The following is a 16733-nucleotide window of genomic DNA, read 5'->3' on the forward strand; positions in this document are numbered from 1 at the left end:
GCCGTGTCTGCAACCTACACCACATCACAGCTGGGTGATTTAACAGATTTTTTGTTAAGGAAGCTCCAAACTTCCAATGCCAGATCCCTTAACCCACTGAGCGGCGTCAGGGATCGAACCCGTGTCCTCACGGGTACCAGTCAGGTTCGTTGATGTTACCACTGAGCCACAGCGGGAACTCCGCTTTACCCTTGTGAGTCTCAAGTTCACGATGGGTCCAATGCTGCTTACAAAATTGTGAGAATTAGACCACAGGCAAGGACAGTGCCCAGGACCCTGCCCTGTTCCTGGTAAGTCCCTCCAAAGACAGTTGTTACTATTACCACTTCCTCTGGGAAAAAATGTCCAAGCCTGTGGGCTAGAACCCTCCCTTCCTCACTTGTACATGAAACTCTTTCTAGGGACTTACTCCCGCAGCCCTACCATGTTTGGAAAGGGGTAGAACATTTATTTCAGTTCAGGGTTTTCTCCCATCCTTGCCACCCCCAGACTATGAACTCCCAGAGGGCGGGGACTAGTTTACTCAATGTGAATTCTCAGTGTCCGGTCCAGGGTATTTCACGGGGCTGGCACTGCCCTAAACGTGTGTCCATCGCGGACCCGGTAATGACCTTTCCTGGAACATCACCCTTGCGCTCAGTCCCGTGCCAGGCTCTGGCCGAACTTCTCCAGGGAGATGCCAGGATCCAGGCTAGACTTGGGGGTCGAAGTCCCAATAGGTATAATAACCCTGACTTCCGTCAGTCCCGGTCCCCTGGGTAACCCAGCTGGGTCCCCCAATATGCCTCGGTGACTCCATTGTCCTCCCTGCCCACTGCCATTCGAGATGGGAGATCACCTTATTTAAACACACCTATACACACCCCAATGGCTTCTCCCTCTCCCCGTTTCTCTGGTGCCCAGAGCGTCGCATCCCAGGACCATTGTGTGCTCACGGTATCTCCTGAGTCTGTGTTTCGGGCTTGTCTTTAGACGTGGCGAGCACGTCCGCCACATGACGGGGCAGGGTCTCAGGAAGGAGGGGCTTGAGGATGTGGCCTTGGTGACAGGGTCAGATGGTTGGCTGGGCTCCTGAAAAGAGTCTTCATGTCCACCACTTTTTTCTTCTTCTTCTTTTTTTTTTTTTTCTTTTCCGAGCCCGTGGACAAGGCTAGACGGAAAGTCTGGCTTACCTCCACTCCTCCCCCCAAGCCCACTCCATTTTTATATGGCTCCGAGGTTAATAGCCATGTCGTGTGGGGTCACAGAAGACATCTGTGTCTCAGATAATATGCTTACGGTGATTACCACACATAATTGACTGACCTTCCCTCATTCTTTCCCTGCTGCAGGCCGCGGCTGATAGGATGAACAAGCCACAAGAGTTTATTTTCCATCACACATCATTGTGCTGCTGAGCAAATATGCTAGCAAGCTTTGAATGAACCACCTTTTCGAGCGCTGGGTTTTCAGAGGTAAAATAGGAAGCCATGACCAACCTCATAATATTAGATTTTAAATCAGCTTTGGGCCACCCTCCTGAGAACACTACAGTGGGTCTCCTGGAAAACCAGGTTTGGGGCACAGATGCTGTAGAATCCTCTTCTCTTCAACATCATCATTTCCTCATGTTGCTTTGGGGGGGACTGGGGAATCTTGAGACTCCCCGTTGCAGCATCTGGGTCTTCCGAGGGAGAGAAAAATTAGCCCTCAGGGGGCTCGACCAACAGGGCTTCCGAAGGGTAAATGGAGTCGAGCCTTCTGAAGTCAGCTCATCCTGCGACATCGCTGGCCGCATGGGGCCTGGCCACCAGCTCCCGCACCTACTCGCCATCACAGCAGGCCGAGGCCTCAACAAAGAGCCCCCTAAGCTCTCAGCGAATAGATGCCTCCTTCTTCAAAGACAATGAAGAATCCTGATCCCAGAGAGAATGGAAAACTTGGAGACTGAATGGAAAAAAATTCCCCAAAGCAAACTTCAAAATGTTACATTAAGATTTTAAAACTTTTTAATAATGTTTTACCTTAGCTCTATTCCATCTATCTAGCAATTAATCCATCAGCCTTCACATAATACACACCTACAGGAAACATGATTACACGTCTCTGGGCTGGATTCCACTGTGAATTCCTGATAATGGTAACCCTCGGGAATTCCAAGCTCCTCTGTCGTTCCGCATGCCCTCGGCCCACCTCTCCCTCCCCAGTAAGTTCTCGAGTGTCACAGAGGACAAGGATGGGGCTCCGTGGCTCCACTGGGATTGGGTCCTAGCCCTGGGGAACCAACGGGGGTCTAACTCTCAGCGGCACCCGCTCACTCAGATCAAAAATCTTAAAACTCACATCAACTCTCCAGACCTTGAGAGCCCTGCATCTTGGGAGGATGAACTGGAAAGAAAGTGCCAAGAAAGTTTTCTGCCACAGAGTATCACATGGGTGCCATTCCACAGTCGTTTTAGTTTGTGCAACCATTGCCACTTAGAGAAATCACCTGGAAGCGTCAATTCACCAGCATTTCATATGCCATCCGTGTCTTCTGTCGCCGGGGGGCGGGGGGGGGGGGGGCACGAAGGAGAAAGGAGGGTGGGGAGAGATTGCAACTGCTCAACAGAAAAATTATACATATTCTAAACATATGGGTGATCTTTAGAAAATCTCAGCATCACTTCATAATTATATACTACAAGTTTTAATTAACTAAAGCTCTGCAAATCATAATGCCTTATTAAAATGCAATTAATCCTTTGATTAAAAAACAAAAAGCACAAGTATTTACAACAAAAACACAAGTAGAATAATTACAAATATCATGTACCCATTTCTTTTATTTGGGTGTCACTTGTGATGTTGCCTGCTCCCTTCATTAATTCAAACACACACATTATCTCGCATCCACAGCAGCGTGAGTGACAGTGGCCACCAAACACACAGCACTATATCCTATTGATTTCGGCAAATCCTGAACAATGCCATTTGCATGCTTGTTTCTGTAATAATAAAGATATGCCATTCAGAATTAAAGCCCGGCCAGGCTAGTGGCAACTAATTGTGTTGTATGTAATGAGTGCAATTTCAATTTGATATCACCCTCAGCTTTTCTTGCCGCACTCGCTAAGTACTTTCAAGTCTTTGTGGGGAAATAATTGATTTTTTTGTGCTGTGGGCACAAGAAAATTATTATGATCTTTTGAATAATGCCAAAGAAAAGACCATGAATGATTTAAATTGGTATATGAAGAAGGCTTCGCCGTGGACGGCGGCTTGACTGACATCCTGCTAATGCAGTATCTAGATTAGCAGTTTTTAAGGAGGCAGCTAATATGAAACTAGTAAAACAGAAAAGGTTGCTACCAGAATTGGGCTGCGGCAGTGGTGGTGGTGGTGGTGGTGGTTGTTCCATTTTATTTGTTATCTGGGAGGACCAACAATTTGGGCATTGAAGTCATGAAACGATTACATAATTGCCCGGCCCTCACCACTGAGGGGGTGTTTCCATTGATAAAAGACACATTTGAAATGGGCTGAGAGGAGAGCGCTGAAGCGGGATTGTTAGCGAAACGGTAGGTCAGTTGAATGGACGCAACTGCGGTGGGCAGATCCCCGCAGCTGGAACGGGGAAGTTACTTAGCATCTTTTTCTGACATTCAACTCCAGGAAGAAATCAGGAGCAGGGTGGTAAGGGAGCTACTTTCTTTATTCCTTAATCTTCCCGTTAGGAACAACCACTCAATCCCACCACGAGCATGGCGTGCGTGGTTCTAGCAGGGGAGCTAAAGTCCTTTTCTAACCTGGGGGTGATAGCAGGGAAGGAAATCTAAACCTGCCTTTGTGCCCATGAAACCCCAGATCTGCAAACCCAACTGGGACAACTGGTCCCCCCCCCCCATCCCCCAGCCGAGCGCGCCCTCCCCAGTGTGGCAGCCTCGACTTTAAACAAGGAGGAAATAAGCACCTTAGGAGGATGGATCACCAATTCAAAACACAATTCCACCTTAAAATGCATCCACCTTCCAAATCTCATTCTTCAGAGGAGGGAGTGTTGTTAATTTAGTTGGTCATAACTAAATAGTTTCTAATCTGGAGCAGGAGGCTGCTGGGAATATTGGACAGTTTAAAGGTTAATCACCATCGCCTGGTTACACAAGTGAGGCAGAACTAATTCCTCCAAAGGCAAATGGCTTGCAGTTTTATCAGCAGTGCAGATTAGAAGTGTTAATATACAGAACAGAATGGACGCTTAAGGGCCGGTTTTCCCCTTATCGGCAAACTTTGCAACAGAACTCAGCTCCCGCACAACCTCTGCACTTCTATAATAAGGCCCCTTATTTTGCCTCTCGAGCAGAACTATCAAACAATCCTGTCCAAACCACTGCCACCAAAATCAGGGTATTACAGACCACGGCTAATTGGAAGATCACTATAATGAAGGGAAAGATAAAATACTTTGGCGGTTGGCCTAAAATGTGGATCAACACAACCTAGGAAGCTATCTTGCTATGTCACATTCTGAGAGATTTACATAAACAATAAACTCAATCCAACCCCCCCCCCCCGAAAATACATCTTTGTTTACAGTAAATGCAACCGAAAACCAGACTAGAAGAGGCGGGAGAGGTGCTTTACATAGGCAATAAGATTAGGCCAGCAGTTTTGCAACTGTGCAGGAGAGCAGCGACTGAGTGTGCATTTCCTCTCTTGCATGCAGCAGGAAGAAAATGGTTTTTAATGTTCACCACGCATCCTATATCATAGAGATTTAAATATTTGGACCCCTCAATATACTAAAACACTGGTACCAGCCGCATGAATTGACGTCCATATTTCTGCTAGGGCTGCAGGTGTCCTTCAGGGGAGGAGGAAGGGAAGGGCCAAAAGGCTGCCAAAGGCTGGGACCCAAGTGACTCGGTGGGTTTTCCTCTGGTGACTGGGGGAGAAGCGGGGGTGAGCGTGTGATGGTTTATTTGTGGGGGTGGAGGGGGTTGGTTGGTTTTTAGGGCCACACCCTCGGCACATGGAAGTTCCCAGGCTAGAGGTCAAATCAGACTGCCAGCCTATGCCACAGCTCATGGCATCGCCAGATCCTTAACCCACTGAGCAGGGCCAGGGATCAAACCCGCATCCTCATGGATAGGAGTTGGGCTTGTTATCCCTGAGCCACGACGGAAACTTCCAGAGGGTGGTGTTTTAAGAGAGCAAAATTAGAGACCACCAACCTCATCAAGCAGGGATTGAAATGTTTCCTTGATGGGAATCTCTTATTATCACAAGACCAAAGATTCCAGACACATGCGGAGGCGACTCAGCAAGGCACATGCTAAAAGCAGGTCCATCCAGGTGATATATTTCCGAGTACACCTTCCTTTTGTCCCAGGCATACCAGGCAGCCTGGATAAACCTACCCTCTCAAGCACTGTTCAGTGATTTTTCACCTCTGGCTTCTGGCTTTTCACTGGACTCCAAAATACCTCTATCCTGAGCTGTAGGGTAGCTAAAAAAGCCAGTTCCTATCCGCAGTAGGCTTCAGTCATTCTCTTAGTCAATTTCTCACTCTTTTGTTGGGCAAGTTCCTACAACAAGGAGCCGCTAATTATTACCTGTTCACATTAGGTACCCGCTAATTTATACCAACTGACTAACAAAAGCACTCCACATTGATTGATTGAATGCAGTAGAGGGTACAGGCTGCTTATAAGGAATGAGTGACCTGATAGGGGGAGGCCCAGACGAGCCCCTAAGAGTTAGTACATCCCAGGGGACAAATGGCCACAGGGTAATAATAGGGGAAATGTGACATCGGGAGTTCCCGTCGTGGCGCAGTGGTTAACAAATCCGACTAGGAACCATGAAGTTGCAGGTTCGATCCCTGGCCTTGCTCAGTGGGTTAAGGATCCGGCGTTGCCGTGAGCTGTGGTATAAGTTGCAGACGCGGCTTGGATCCTGCGTTGCTATGGCTCTGGCGTAGGCCAGTGGCTACAGCTCCAATTCGACCCCTAGCCTGGGAACCTCCATATGTCACCAGAGCGGCCCAAGAAATGGCAAAAAGACCAAAAAAAAAAAAAAAAAAGGAAAAAAAGGAAAATGTGACATAAAGGTGTGGCAAAGTGTCAACTACCCAGGCAAGGTAAGAAGTGCTTTGGGAGTTGAGAAAGGTGGGGCCTACGTGGTCTAAGTGATCAGGGGCCTCAACTGGGGCCTGTAAGTCATTCACATGCTAAGCCTTTTTTTTTAATCTTTTTCTAGGGTTGAACCTGTGGCATATGGAGATTCCCAGGCTAGGGGTCGGATTGGAGCTACAGCTACTGGCCTACACCATGGCCACAGCAATGCCAGATCCCAGCCGAGTCTTCGACCTACACCACAGCTCACAGCAATGCCGGATCCTTAACCGACGGAGCGAGGCCAGGGATCGAACCTGCAACTTCATGGTTCCTAGTCAGATCTGTTAACCACTGAGCCACAATGGGAACTCCCTAAGTCATTTTTTTTTCACTCAACACACATTTATTCTGCTTCTACTATGTCCCTAGCAACGTTCTAGATATTTGGCATGCCAAGGGGAGCAGAGCAAGACCCCCGTTATCAATATGCTCTCAATGGGAGATATATGCGGGCTGACATATAAGCCGACATATCAGCCAATGATCCCAATACATCAGGGCCCTGGCACGCCTGGATTTAACATGTGACACTTCAGCTCACCTTAGGAGTCAGCGTAAGGTCTGTGACATGCTGCCGTTACTGCTAAAGGGTGGCTGCAGGGAGGCCTGGACACTGAAGGGGACTCTTGGCTGAGGATGGGACCCAGACAACTGAGGATTAGCAGCAGAGGAGCGGGACAGCAAAGGAGGGGAAGGGAGAACTAGGGGGGACTTGTTAAAATGGGCAAATTCACAGCATGTTATGTGCTGACAAGAGTGATCCAGAAGAGAAAGGACCAAAATGGCAGTGTGGGAGAGAGAGGCCACGGTGACAACGGCAGAGTCCCATGTTGCAGGAGGAGGTGGAATCCGGGGGGACCAATGAACTCATTCCGGCTGACCCGGGACTTGCCTGTGTTATCATTGGTTGATTGGTGGCAGGATGAAAGGGGAGGTTCTCTCTCTCTCTCTTTTTTTTTAATGCCGCACGTGTGGCATATAGAGCTTCCCGGGCTAGGGGTTGAATCAGAGCTGCAGCAGCTGGCCTATGCCACAGCCACAGCAATGCCAGATCCAAGCCATATCTGCAACCTATACCGCAGTTTGCAGCAACGCTGGATCCTTAACCCAGTGAGCAAGGCCAGGGATAGAACCCACATCCTCATGGATACTATGTCAGGTTCTTAGACCTCTGAGCCACAATGGGAACTCCAGAGGTTCTCTTTGGCAGCTTCTTCTTCTTTTTTTTTTTTTTTTCAGTGAAATAAAGAGTATTGTGTTAGCAGAGAGTGAGGAACAAGGGGAGGGAGTTAAGGGTTCGAGGAGAGAGGAGAAGGTAGGAAAGACTGGTCTGGAGGAGGGGAAAGGGAACAGTCCGAGGAAGCGTGTTAGGACTTCCAGTCCGGGCTGAGGACAACCCAGGGACACTCCCTATTGATTCAACAGGAATCTGCCATGGGATTTAATCTTATGGGCCTATGGAAGCATCCAGACATATATCACACATCATATATCATTCTTCAAAACAGAGCAGAGGGAGTTCCCGCTGTGGCTCAGTGAAACAAATCTGACTAGTATCCATGAGGATGCAGGTTCAATTCCTGGCCTCGCTTAGTGGGTTAAGGATCCGGGGTTGCTGTGGGCTGTGGTGTAGATCACAGACGAGGCTCGGCTCTGGTGTTGCTGTGGCTGTGGTGTAGACTGGCAGCTATAGCTCCAATTTGATCCCTAGCCTGGGAACCTCCATGTGCTGTAGGTGTGGCTCTAAAAAGACAAAAAAAAAAAAAAGAAAAAAACAAAAAACAAAAACAAAACAGAGCAGAGGCAGTGGGTTGGCAGCCAGACCCCGGCCCAGTCGCAGCTTTCCTTGGACGTAGCTCCAATTTGACCCCTAGCCTGGGAACTTCCACATGCTGCACGTGCGGCCCTAAAAAGAAAAAAAAAATTGTGGCCGGGGGTAAACTAATAAAAAGAGGGAGACAAAAAGTTCAGAAAGCATGATTCATAAGTCTGGCCCCATTGTCTAATCTATTTATTTGACCCAATGTTACAGCTAGAAGTTTTAGCCTCATGCTAATGAAGCAAATTATTCTTTAGCACATTTATGTAAGTCTGTGCAGTTGTGACCATGCATCTCCTTCTGTTTCCAGCTGGGACGCCTCTCTGAGCCTTCACCTGCTCAGCTGACCACCTGAGGCCTGGAACTTGGCTGCCCACGCTGTGAGTGACCATGGCTGTTCCTCCACTGAAAGTAGTGACCTGTGCTCATCTGTCTGCAATGATGAACGTTTCCAGGCCTTGCCCAGGCTTTTCCTCTTCTTGGCTAGATCCCCTCCTGCACGCTCAGCCTCAGACAGGACCAGGTCTGATCATTAGCAGGGAAAGTTACAGAGAGTCAGAGACGGTCTCCATTAGCCAAGTGCAGAGTCTGGGCTTCCTCCCTGATTCTGTGATTCTTTCCTTGGATATTTACTGCGTAACTGTGAGAAGCCAGGTATTGTGCCCGGTGCTACAGCTACAAAAATTAATAAGGAGTAATACTCTCTTCCTCCAAAGAGCTCTTGTCACTTGGGGGAGGTGTATCCATAACCAATGATGCCACCAGTGTGGTGAGGTTCTAACGATAACACAGCAAGGGCTTGTGAGGGAGAACCCTTCTAGCTGGGTTTTCAGCAAAAGCTTCCCCGAGTAGGTGGTGCTGGATCTGAGCCTGAAAAATGGGTAGATGTTCACCCAGTGTCAGGGAATTAGGGGGTTCTGCAAGTTGTAGAAAGGGTGTTGGGAAGGGAAGGTTGGCAGTGTTACTCAGAGAAGTAGACTCAGGTGTAGCAAGGCCAAGAAACTGAGAAGTTTGCAGGTAGGGAGTTGGGCTGCCTCACATTCCTAAGGTCCAGAAGGCTGGAATGATGGAGTTCCCTTCATGGCTCAGTCGTTAACGAACCCGACTAGGATCCAGAGGATGTGGGTTGGAGCCCTGGCCTTACTTAGGGGGTTAAGGATCCGGCATTGTCGTGAGCTGTGTTGTAGGTCGCAGACGTGGCTCGGATCCCGTGTTGCTGTGGCTGTGGGGTAGGTGGGTGGCTACAGCTCCAATTGGACCCCCAGCCTGGGAACCTCCATGTGCCGCGGGTGCGGCCCTAACATGGCTGGGATGGGCCTTAGAGAGAAAATATGTGTGTTCGGGAGCTTTGTTCAGAAGTGGGTTATGGTGCTATTGGCCATGAGCTCAATGTTAAAGAATCACCGCTATATATCCAATAAAGTGTCTTTGAACAGAAATGCACATAAACCAGAGTTACGTATTGACCAACTGATGCAAATGTGAGCAGAGAGCGGAAGGAATCTAACCCCAGTAAAAATGCTCAGGATTTGCAAATTCAGTGTTCACGGTGACCTCATAGAACATAACACCTATGAATAGTAAGAACTGACCCCTAATAGGAGAAGAGATTTATGGAGGAGACAGAGGCCCCAGGCACTTTGGAGCTGGGGCTGGAGTCTTCCAAAGCTTGCAGGGAATGGTTTGCTGATAGCAGCTCCTTTATATAAACTGTGTAGCACTTTTGGGAACACAGAAATGTTGTTTATCGGGTTTTTTGAGAGCTGTTCTTTTCCAGTTTTTAGAGGATAAGACCTAAGAATGTGGCCCGTCTTGGCTCCCAGTTCTGCTTATGGGATCCACTCAGCGGAGTCTCTGCCCGGCGTTTCTCAAACTAGAACCCTGTTTTGACGTGGTCGGTTCCCTTCTCCCTTCCTGCCCTTTCCTGTCTCTCAGCCTGAATACCCTTGGCCAGTTTTCTGCCAATTCTCTTTTCAGATGTCAATTGCTCATCTGCCCCAACTTCCGTGTGTAACCTCCCCCTGATTTCTTTTAGTCCCTGCAACTGGCTGTTTCCATTTCTGTGCCACTCACGGGACACATCAATGACAGATTCCAGCCTCTCCCAGCTCCCCCTCCTGCTACAACAGTGAGCTCAGAGTTGGGATCAGAGCTTAGTGGCTGCAAGACACAGAAACTCTTTTTTTTTTTTTTTTTTTGTCTTTCTGCTATTTCTTGGGCCGCTCCCGCAGCATATGGAGGTTCCCAGGCTAGGGGTCGAATCGGAGCTGTAGCCACCGGCCTATGCCAGAGCCACAGCAACTCGGGATCCGAGCCGCGTCTGCAACCTACACCGCAGCTCACGGCAACGCTGGATCCTTAACCCACTGAGCAAGGGCAGGGACCGAACCCGCAACCTCATGGTTCCTAGTCAGATTCGTTAACCACTGCACCACGTCGGGAACTCCAAGATGCAGAAACTTAAAGAGAGAGCTAATTACTACAAGGATATGGAGACATCTTACAGAAATAAAGGAAATTCAGGCTTCTTGGAACCAAGTTAGGAATAAGGAAGCTGAACGGAGCCAAAAAATTTCCCTGCCCCATCACACCCAGCGCTCTGTGTTTCTCTGTCTCTCTGCACCTGTCTTTCCTTCTTTCCATTCTCCTTCCCGGTTTTCCTTTTGTTCAGATTCTCTCTTCCAGCCCGTGTTATTCTCTTTGCAGACCATCTCGCTCTCCCCCTGACCTCTAATCTCCCTCCAAGTCTGGCTTGCATGCGGCTTGGGCTTGCCCTGGCATTAAGTCCAACTCCCATTCCACATGGGCTTTATCTCAAATACCCACTCCCACAGGCTCCTCGTTTGCATATGCAAGGGAGATTCTGATAGGCTGAGCTCACCAGCTTGAATGGGCATCTCTTAAGTCAGGTACCCAGCCCTGGTCCGATGAGCTGCTGCTGGAGGGAGAGTAGGATAACCCAAGGTGAGTTGTGGCCATGGAAACCTGCTCCTTCAGAGGGCCTGTGTGCAGAACTCAGTTCCCAGGAAAGGGGAAGGAACGCTAAGGTATGCAACCTCTAGGCACTTCATTACTCAGGCCATATTCTGAAATATGAGGCAACTCTCTGGTCGGTATTAGGGATCTTTATTTAATCTTCCATGTTGCCTCACTGTATAAAGGAGAAAGTGGGCAAGTCATTTATGAAACTGAACTTTAAGGTTTAGGGATTTCTCCTGGGAACCAAAGTCCATCTCTACCTCCATCCCAAGCCCTCCTCTCCTGTCTGAAATCCCCACTGGCTCCCATTAGTGCTTCGGGAGGAGGGAGAGAATTGGCAGCCAAGGATGACGATCTCCTTCAGGGCAGTCTGGAGCGGGGTGAAGTGTCCCAGGGAGCGATTTCAGGACGCCTGTGGCACAGACGGGTCGATCTAGGGAGATGGAGGATGCAGGGTGAGCTGATCTCCAGGCAGGAAGATGCCCTCTGGAAGGTCTCTCCAAGTCAAGGCCAGCGAACCTCAGAACGGCAGAGATTACTATGGACCCAAAGTGCGGATGGATGAGGTCACGTCTCAAGGGCGACCTTTAGTCCTTCCTTTTCATCAGGTGTGGCATTGCTGGAAGGGCAACCTCTCCCCCTGTGTTCCTGCCTCTGTCTGGGGGAGAACTGAACTCCTCTCAGCCCTCTTCCCACGGAGAGGGTGCTGGGGGAATGTTCAGGCTCACTGTACAGGTTCTGTCCCCAGAGGGGGAGGGGAGGCTCTGAGAGCCCAACACTCACTGTACACGCAAGGGTCACAAACGTGTCGCTCCGCTGCCCTTTTTACTTCCTGCTTTGCATCAGTGTGGCCATGGGGTCTGGGTAACCCAGCCAGTGTATCACTTGGGCATTAGCAGTGCTGATACATGAACTGTTTGTCTTGCTCCTTTTTTTTTTTTTTTTTTTTTTTTGCTTTTTAGGGCTGCACGTGCAGCATATGGAGGTTCCCAGGCTAGGTAGGAGTCCAATCGGAGCTACAGCTGCCAGCCTAAACCACTGGCCTATGCCAGAGCCACAGCAACGCAGGATCCAAGCCTTGTCTTCCACCTGAACTACAGCTCACGGCAATGCTGGATCCCTGACCCACTGAGCGAGGCCAGGGATCGAACCCACATCCTTATGGATACTAGTCGGGTTCGCTACCACTGATGAACGATGGGAACTCCTGCCTCGTTCTTTTTTTCTCTACAGATGTCCTTCGAATTGGCCTTTCCTATCACTGCACCCTTGGGTTCTACAGACAGACTAGGCAGAGATTTGGGAAAAAGAAATAGCAGTTGCCACTTTGACCTGAAGCCTAAGCCACGTTCTCCAGCCCTGCTTTCGTCGGAGCCCTGCTCTGGGGGTATCCAGTTCTGCCTCAGAGACTCCTACAGCTAGCTTTTTTTTTCCGCACTTGGCTACGGATCCCTGAGCTGCTGCTTAATCCATCAGAATCTCCGAGAGGTCAGACAGAGAAAGATAAATGCCATATGATCTCCCTTCTTGGTGGAGAGTAATCTTAACAGATCTCATCTCAAGAAAAAAAAGTGTCACTCTGTGAGGTGATGGACGTTAAGTAAATTTATTGTGGCGGTCATTTCCCAGTGCACCCATGTATCGCATCATTATGTCACACACCTCAAACTAATACAGTGTTATATTAATAAAATTGGGGGTAGAGTTGGGGGAGGAATCTCAAAGAGGGAGGAGGTGTCTACACCAACATGCCTCGGAGACCCAGACCTGAATGTGCAGTGTATGTGGAAGGCGGCCATTGATGGGTTCCAGCAATGATTTTATCCCATATGCTACCTCAATTAACACAAGTAAAAAGGTGGGATGCTTTAGAGACGTCTGTCCTCCTTACTCCCTGATGGAGTTAAGAGATAAATATGGGAGTGGGGGGAGGGGGAGTTTGGTTTTGTTTTTTTGTAATCAGAGACTTTTAAAAAATGCTTGTCAGTTTCACTAGAAGCTTTTCTCTACTGTAATGTCAGGCAAATTTAGGTTACGCAATTTATTCTCTTTTACCACCTGCTGTTCTCACATGCCCCCTACCTATGACCTGGGCAGCGTGATGAGAAGAGGAGAGGGCTTCCCCGGAAGGCAGTGGGGCAAACAATTTCAGGGCCCTGCCCTGGTGGGCTTTTTCTCTTCCTGGGGAAAGACTAAGAGGGTTCTGAGACCCCCGAATAGAAAGTGGAGTCAGCCCTGCTTTGCTGCACTTGACAGTGAGAAACAGCCCAGCTAGAACCCCACTGGTCACAGAACCATCCTTGTCTCACCTGCAGCCACACACCCAGTTGCCCCCACCTTTCCCTTTAAAAAATTTACTCCAGTATATGCTCATTATACACCATTTATTATTTTTTATTTTTTTTGCTTTTTAGGGCCACACCCGCAGTATATGGAGGTTCCCAGGCGAGGGGTCCAACTAGAGCTACAGCTGCTAGCCTACGCCACAGCAATGCAGGATCTGAGCTGCATCTGCGACCTACACCACAGCTGGCAGCAACACTGGATCCTTAACCCACTGGGCGAGGCCAGGGATCGAACCCGTAACCTCACGGTCACCAGTCGGAATCGTTTCCACTGTGCCACAAAAGGAACTCCTCATTATACAACACCTAGCACCTTCAACTAAGCAAGAAGAAAAGACCCACCCAAAACCCCTCTTGCTGGATGAGCACTGTCAAAATTTTGATATATATCCCTTTAGGTTGTTTTCATGTACATATGTGATGCTTATTTACCAAAACAAAATGGGATCATAGTATGCAATGCTTTATTGTAACCTGCCACTCAAAATCTAAAAATGTACCGTGAGTATATGTCCCTGGTGATATATATGGGCCTCATTTGGAGTGGTTGCCTACTCCTGCAAGGCATGGTCCTACCCTCATTTTTTAACCGACCCCATCAGTGGAATGGTCAGGACTTTTCCAGAGTTGTGGTGCTATTATAAACAACGGCGCAATAAACAAATTCTTGTACTTTCACCTTTGAACACTTTTTGGTTTCTTGCTGTTAATACGCTCCTAGAAGTGCAATTGCCCTGACAAAGTACCTACTTGTTTAAAACTTTATGGTATATGCCCCCACAGGTTACCAATCCACACCGCTCACAGCAGTGTATGAGGAGGCCCGTTTCCCCATACTCGTGGCAAATTTGGTGTCATCTCTGCTCCCACAGAACAGCAGTTGAAGGATCGCATGTGCACAGAAGGAGGCGGGTGTAGACAGGGCTATCAGCTCCCCCCCTAGCAAGTCATGGCTCTCACTTGGACCCAAGTCTACTTTGTAAAAGCATCTGATGGGAGTAAAAGCAAGTCCTCCAGCAGTGCTGTGGGCCTCCCCCAGATGTGGCCGGCCCTTGATCCCTGGGTGTGGGTTCCTAGCAATGACCAAGGCTCCCACCTTGGTGAGATAGGGACACCCAATCTCCCTCATCCGGCCGAAGTCCCACTGCCCTCTAGGGTAAGGCAGAGCTGGCCAGATGGCAGCGGGAAGCATTTGTTTGTTTTGTTTGTTTGTTTTTTGCTTTTTAGGACCGCACCCGTGGCATGTGGAGGTTCCTGGGCTAGAGGTCTAATCGGAGCTGTAGCCACTAGCCTACACCAGAGCCACAGCAACGCCAGATCTGAGCCGTGTCTGCGACTTACACCACAGCTCACGGCAACACTGGATCCTTAATCCTCTGAGCGAGGCCAGGGATCGAACCCGCAACCTCATGGTCCCTAGTCGGATTCATTTCCACTGCACCACGACGGGAACTCTGGCAGCGGGAAGCATTTGGAAAGAGAATTACTACCACAGGAATCTTTGCAGCTTCCATCAAGAGCTGTGTTTTCGCAAACACCCTTGTGGCACCCTCCTTCGGTCCCAACTGGCTTTCTACCGCAGGTTTGTTGGAAGTTTGGAGCTTCCTCTCCAGTAGTTTTTTTTTTTTTTTTTTTAAAAAAAAACAATCTGTTAAATCACCCAGCAAGCCGCAGAGCTAATCAGAGACCACAGAACCTGGAGGAAGAGGAACGAGGCAGAAAAAGCAATGGCCCCCACTGTTCTGTTGATCTATTTCTCCCTTTAAGCTGCTCTTCCTTCTCCAGCGCCACAAAACAGTGGCTCTCTTCGGCTTGTGAGGAGGAGATCCTGCCGATCTGCATCCTCCGGTCCACACAGACTTGAGTCTCCACAGGCAGGCGGTTGGATGTATGGGGAGTGGATCTTCAAGCAGCTTCATTCTGGCCTTCTGAGGCTCTCCATCCACCCCCATTTGGTCCCTAACTCATTAATCCCCCACGTCCCCACACTCGCCTGGTCCAGTCACTCCTCCATCTGCTACATTGCTGTCCCCCTTCAGTGCCACCGACTACTCCGTTGAGAACAGGTGCCCCTGGGCCTTGTTCCAGGAGATGAGAAGGGGGTGATGTGGATCTTTCTCTCCACCCGGGGGTGGAGCCTGACCCTCAGGGGCTGGAGGATGAAGCAGCAGAAAGAGAAAGGACAATGAAGGAGAGTTTACTGTCTCCCAGGGGGTAAGGAAGTTTCTCACTTTCTGGGTCTGGTTTTGGCATAGAGATGCTTTCAAGCTTTCCCCTGCTGCGTCTTCAAAAAATGCTATAGCCTTAGCAGCATCTCCAGGATGTCCACTCTCCCGAAGAACAGGGCGGTGGAAGGGCCCCCGAGGGAGCTGCCTTGTCTCCACACTCTTCACTTAGGACGCGATGCCTGAGAGCTTTGCCAGAGTACCGGGCTGGCAGTCAGCACACTTTCAATGAGATTCACTAGACTCCGGAGCCAGAAAGGACTTAAAAGATTATTCTTGGCTAACTGCATCATTTCTTTTTCTTTTCATTTCTTTTTGTCTCCCTCCCTTTCATCCTTCCTTCTTTTCTCCCCCTCTCCACTTCTCTTTATCTCTTTCTTTCTCTCCATTTCCACAGCTATCCAGGGAAGTGAGTAGAGCAGTGAAAAGAATGCTGGCCTTAAATGCGGAACCCAGGAGCCTGGTACCAGCTCTGCGAATTGGGTCAGAGAGGAAGGTGAGGAAGCCCCAGGCAGGCCCCTGAGGGCTTCCAGAACCAGGGGTGAGGAACCCCAACCTCATGATGGGATCCTGAGAATCCTCACAGCCCAGATTTTATTTTTGTCTTTTTGTCTTTTTAGGGCCATACCTGCAGCATATGGAAGTTCCTAGGCTAGGGGTCCCTTTGGAGCTGTAGCCGCCAGCCTATGCCACAGCCACAGCAACACCAGATCCTTAACCCACTGAGCGAGGCCAGGGATAGAACCTGTGTCCTAATGGATGCTAGTCGGATTCGTTAACCACTGAGCCATGACGGGAACTCCACTCACAGTCCAGATTTTTCTTTTATTGTTATTTCCCCAATACAATTTTTTTTTCTACTGTACAGCATGGTGACCCAGTCACACATATATGTATACATTCGTTTTTCTCCCATTATCATGCTCCATCATAAGTGACTAGACATAGTTCCCAGTGCTATGCAGCAGGATCTCATTGCTAATCCATTCCAAAGGCAATACTTTGCATCTATTAACCCAAGCTCCCAATCCACCCCACTCCCTCCCCCTCCCCCTTGGCAACCACAAGTCTATTCTCCAAGTCCATGATTTTCTTTCCTGTGGAAAGGTTCTTTTGTGCTTTATATTAGATTCCAGATATAAGTGATATCATATGGTATTTGTCTTTCTCTTTCTGACTTACTTCACTCAATATGAGAGTCTCTAGTTCCATCCATGTTGCTGCAAAT

Source organism: Phacochoerus africanus, chromosome 5 (assembly GCF_016906955.1).
Source record: "Phacochoerus africanus isolate WHEZ1 chromosome 5, ROS_Pafr_v1, whole genome shotgun sequence".
Taxonomy (NCBI): domain Eukaryota; kingdom Metazoa; phylum Chordata; class Mammalia; order Artiodactyla; family Suidae; genus Phacochoerus; species Phacochoerus africanus.